Here is a 5,715-nt window from a genome sequence, read left to right as displayed (position 1 = left end):
CTTCCTTCCTTCCTCCCTCCTTTCCTCCTTCTTTCTTTCTTCTTTCTTTCTTTTCTTTCTCTCTTTCTCTTTCCTTCTTTCTTTCTTTCCTTCTTTTCTTTGTTTTCTTTCCTTTCTTCCCTTCCTTCCTTCCTTCTTTTCTTTTCTTTTCTTTCTATTCTTTCTTGTGGAGTTTCGCTCTTGTTGCCCAGGCTGGAGTGCAATGGCACAATCTCAGGTCACTGCAACCTCTGCCTTTTGGGTTCAAGCAATTCTCCTGCCTCAGCCTCCCGAGTTGCTGGGATTGCAGGCATGCACCACCACACCTGGCTAATTTTGTATTTTTAGTAAATATGGAGTTTCACCATGTTGGTCAGGCTGCTCTTGAACTCCTGACCTCAGGGATCCGCCTGCCTCAGCCTCCCAGAGTGCTGGGATTACAGACGTGAGCCACCGTGCCTGGCCACTAACTATTTCTTAAATGTATTTGATTGCTATCTCATGCCTCCCTAAAATGTATAAAACCAAGTTGCACCCTGACCACCTCGGGCACATGTTCTCAGGATCTCCTGAGGGCTGTGTCACGGGCCATGGTCACTCAGATTTGGCTCAGAATAAATCTCCTGAAATATTTTGCAGAGTTTGACTCTTTTCGTTGACACCTACTTTGCCCTTCTTTGATAAATTACAAGTTCGGTAGAGGCAACCCAAGGGTAACCCACAGAAGTTCTTCAATTTCTATGTGCACTATCCATAATCCATCTTAACAGGACATTTATAAAGTTTGGAGCACATGTCATAATTTGCATTTGGAAAGTATTTTAATAATGTTCACAAGGTAAAATTCATTCATTTTGGTGAACTAATTATGGACAACATGTTAATAAAATTTCAACTAGTTCTATACAATGCTATATTTTAATGGCTGAAATATTAAAAATTTATATTTATTGAACAAATGATAACATCATTAATAATTCTAATTGAGCTATCAGGTAAAGAAAGTAAATTTACAGAGTAACAATAATCTTTTCCTTTATAAAGAAGTTTATAACTGACCGGGTACAGTGGCTCATGCCTGTAATTCCAGCACTTTGGGAGGCCAAGACAGGAGGATCAGTGGAACCCAGGAGTTCAAGACCAGCCTGGGTCACATAGGAAGAGCCCTTTCTACAAAAAAATACAAAAATTAGCGGGCATGCTGTTACCTGCCTATAGTCCCAGCTACTTGGGAGGCGAGGCAGGAGGATGGCTTGAGTCTGGGATGTTGAGGCTGCAGTGAGCCGTGATCACACCACTGCACTCCAGCTGGATGACAGAGTAAGCCCTGTAAAAAAAAAACAAAAAAAAAACGGCCAGGGACAGAGGCTCACACCTGTAATCCCAACACTTTGGTCAGGAGATCCAGACCATCATGGCTAACACAATGAAACACTGTCTCTACTAAAAATACAAAAAATTAGCCAGGCGTGGGTGCCTGTAGTCCCAGCTACTCAGGAGGCTGAGGCAGGAAGATGGCTTGAGCCTGGGAGATTGAGGCTGCAGTGAGTTGAGATCGCATCACTGCACTCCAGCCTGGGTGACAGAGCCAGACTCCATCTCAAAAAAAAAAAAAAAAAATCGAACTGCTGCCATCCTCAAAAAGCTAAGAATGATTGCTCTAAAATGTTAACAGGGAACGATGACTAATACATCCTTAATGTTTGCTTCCATTTACATTTCTATCTCGATGTTAATTATTGCTTATTAAGTTATGAATTTTGCCTTGGTTACATTTTTCCTAATTAGGATTTGGGAGTCAAGAGGTAAAAACACTACTTCAAACCAGTTTAAGCAAAAAGGCCTTTTCTGGGAGGCTTTGGAGATAGCTAATGGGTTCCAAGAGCAGGGAGGACAGCCGGCCCCACAGAGGACTGGACCGGGAAGCCGCCTCGCTGCCAGTGCTTTGGTTCTCTCGAATCTGTCTGCTCCATTGGTCTCTCAGCAGTCATACGTGTTCACTGCTTACGCATGCACAAGACCCATCGTGGCAGCCCTCAGCTCCCCGGGTTTATGTGTCCTCTGTTCCTTGCCCTGCAGAACTGACTTAGCATCTCACAGTCCCAGTTCGAAACTCAGGATCTGCTGCTCCTGAACAGGGGCAGCTCCCAGGAAAGAGGGGCAGGAGCTGAGAGACATCATCCGAGTCTCCTACTCCACTCATCTGAAAAGGAATTAGCTTGTCTAAGTATTCTTGAATTTCAGGAAAAAGAGATAGGAGAAAGGGTTAATGGATCAGACCAGGGGGAGCGGAGAGAAGAGGAGTCTGGGCATGGACCCAGTTGGTCTTTCAATGAAGAGTGTTTGAGGTGACAGAGCCTTCAGAGGCAGATGCGAAGTTCTTACCGTGAGTGACCGCCAGATGGTTCAGTTAAAACAGCCATTTCTAGCTGCTGAAGGCCTGACCTTTTAAAGTTACAGAGTCCTCTGGTGAGAACTGATCGTGGAAGAGTGTGCTTGTTTGTGTCTTTATCTGGTTAGATGCAGTCTTTATCTTTTTATTTGTTTATTACACAGAACATCTTGTCCTTGCTGGCAGAGTGCCCTGTGAAATATAAAATGGAGTCTTTTCCTAAGATAGAGTTAGTTATGTCAAGGACGCTCAGTATAGTAGTGGGTGACTGTGAGCACCCCCTTCAGCTGTGATTATTCTAGTCTGGGGTCCCATTTGCCATGGACCTCACAGAAGGGTTACACCCAGATATGAGAGAGTCTGTGGAAGCCCTTGACCTTGGCTGTGCATCGACACCCCAGGCCAGACCTCAAAATCTCTGAAAAACTAAGTTTCCCAGCTGGCACATACCTCACCAAGGGTAAAAATGATTACATTTGAATTTGCAAAACAAAGCTAGAAAATTTATTTTTACAGATTTTAGTCTTATTGTAAATAAAGTTGCATTCAGTACATTAAATTTGGGAAAAAAGGAAAGAAAAAGAAAACACATTCACAGTCCCAGCATAAAGCAGCATAAAGAGACAGCTACTGATACCACCTTACTACATTATCTTTTTTCTTTTTCTTTTTTTTTTTTTTAAGATGAGGTTTCACCATGATGGCCAGGCTGGTCTTGAACGCCTGACCTCAGGTGATCCACCCACCTCGGCCTCCCAAAGTGCTAGGATTACAGGTGTGAGCCACCACGCCCGACCTTTTTTTCTTTTTTAGAGAGGGGGTTTCACCATGTCGGCCAGGATGGTCTCAATCTCTTGACCTCATGATCCGCCTGCCTCGGCCTCCCAAAGTGCTAGGATTACAGGGGTGAGCCACCACGCCTGGCCCCCATCTTTTTTCTTTTCTTTCTTTCTTTTTTTTTTTTTTAGATGGGGTTTCACCATGATGGCCAGGCTGGTCTTGAACTCCTGACCTCAAGTGATCCACCCACCTCGGCCTCCCAAAGTGCTAGGATTACAGGCATGAGCCACTGCGTCCGGCTCTTTCTTTCTTTTTTTTTTTTTTTGAGAGGAAGTCTTGCTCTGTTGCCCAGGCTGGAGTGCAGTGGCATGATCTTGGCTCACTGCAACCTCTGTCTCCCAGGTTCAAGCAATTCTCCCACCTTAACCTCCTGAGTAGCTGAGATTACAGGCACACTCCACCACATCCAGCTAATTTTTGCATTTTTAGTAGAGATGGGGTTTCACCATGTATCCCAGGCTGCTCTTGAACTCCTGAGCTCAAACAATCTGCTGGCCTTGGCCTCTCAAAGTGCTGGGATTATAGGCGTGAGCCACCATGCCCTGCCCCACCTTACTAGATGGTGTTTCTGCTAGTGTTTTTCTTATCCATAATTTAATTTAATTTATCGAGACAGAGTCTCACTCTGTCACCTAGGTGCAATGAATCACTGCAGCCTCCACCTCCTGGGCTCAAGCAATCCTCCCACCTTAGCTTCCTGAGTACCTGGGACTACAAGTGTGTGCCACATGCCTGGGTAATTTTTCAAGGTTTTTGTAGAGATGAAGCTTCACTATATTGTCCAGGCTGATCTCAAACTCCAGGGCTCAAGCAATCCTCCTGATTTGGCCTCCCAAAGTGTAGTTTCTTTTAAACCTTACCTGGAGGCACCTAGAAATTCGTGAGAGGACTTGTGAGTCAACACCCCTGATTTCTGAGGGCCAGCATACACTGATGTTCCCAAAGTCTCTCCCAAAGATGGTATAACCAGGATAGGAGCTAAGTTCCCAGCCCCAGAGGGAGCGCTGCAGGACTTAATTCCACCCAAGGGATGGGAGCCAGTTGTCAGCTGACAGCAGCTTTTCCTGCCCTTCCAGGGAGGGTGTCATGTGGTCTCTCTCAGATTTTGGAAGGCCTCTCAAAAATGGCTTCCCAATGGCAGGAGTTCTTGTCAATGAACAGCTGTCCTCCTCTGGAAATCTAAATTCTCTTTAAAGAGTTTATATTTCAATTAGGTTATTGTGCATAACTATTTTACATAACTTTGTAGGGCTACTCAGGAGAAATGAAACAGCTTAAAGAAATGATGCAGGCCAAGCACAGTGGTGGCTCACACCTGTAATCCTAGCACTTTGGGAGGCCGAGGTGGGAGGATCACTTGAGCCCAGGAGTTTGAGACCAGCTTGGGCAACATGGTGAAACCCTGTCTCTACTAAAAAGACAAAAATTAGCCAGGCGTAGTGGTATAAGCCTGTAGTCCCAGCTACCTCAGAAGGCTGAGGTGAGAGGATCAATTGAATCCAGGAGATCAAGACTATAGTGAGCCAAGATCATGCCACTGCACCCCAGCCTGGGCAGCACAGTGAGACACTGTCTTTAAAAATAAAAAAATAAAAAATAAAAAAGAAATGATTACATATACACTACATATTTGTCAACCAAAGGAGTCCAACTCAGTAAAATATTTGCAGAGATTTATATTAAAAATGCACGCTTTGCATGAAGAGACCCCCAAACAGGCTTTGTGTGAGCAACATGGCTGTTTATTCACCTAGGTGCAGGTGGGCTAAGGCCGAAAAGGGCGTTAGCAAAGGGCAGTGGCAAAGCAGTTGGTTTTATAGGTTTGGGGTGGGCAGTGGAAAGTGACAGAGTAAGATCAGTTACAGTGGTGGGAGTAGGGGCAAGGAGTATACATTATGGTAAGTTCAGTTACAATGGCGGATGGGATAAGAGTAAAGATGGTAGGGTGGGGTGAGGAGTGTTCACATTATCATAATAACAGTTAAGATGGCAGGGTGGGGTGAGGGGAAGCTTATGTCTGGGGGAAGCTCTGCTGGGCGATCAGAGATAATGGCGAACACAGGTGGGGGTGTGGTGGGGGGGTGCGGTCGGGGGGGGTGGCAGCAGCGGGGGCTGGGGGGTGGTGATTGGTGGAGGCAGGCAGGACTTTAGGCTTTCTGGGTCTGGGCTTGCACAGGGAGGCCTGATAATTTATTCTGAGCCAAATATGACTGACCAATGGCCTGTGACACAGCGCCCGGAGATCCTAAGAACATATGCCCAAGGTAGTCAGGCTACAGCTTGATTTTATATATTTTAGGGAGACATGAGACATCAATCAACACATGTAAGATGTACATTGGTTTGGTCTGGAAAGGTAGGACAACTGGAAGGTGGGGGCGGCATTCCAGGTGATAGGCAGAGTTAAAGATTTTTCTGATTGGCAATTGGTTGAAACAGTTTTTATCTAAAGACCTAGAATGTCTGGGTGAAGATAAGGGGTTGTAGAGATGAAGGTTTTATCA

The sequence above is a fragment of the Aotus nancymaae genome, unplaced genomic scaffold (assembly GCF_030222135.1).
Source record: "Aotus nancymaae isolate 86718 unplaced genomic scaffold, 86718_ANA_hifiasm-v0.15.2.pri h1tg000079l, whole genome shotgun sequence".
Classification (NCBI taxonomy): Eukaryota; Metazoa; Chordata; class Mammalia; order Primates; family Aotidae; genus Aotus; species Aotus nancymaae.
This window is presented reverse-complemented; position numbering follows the sequence as displayed.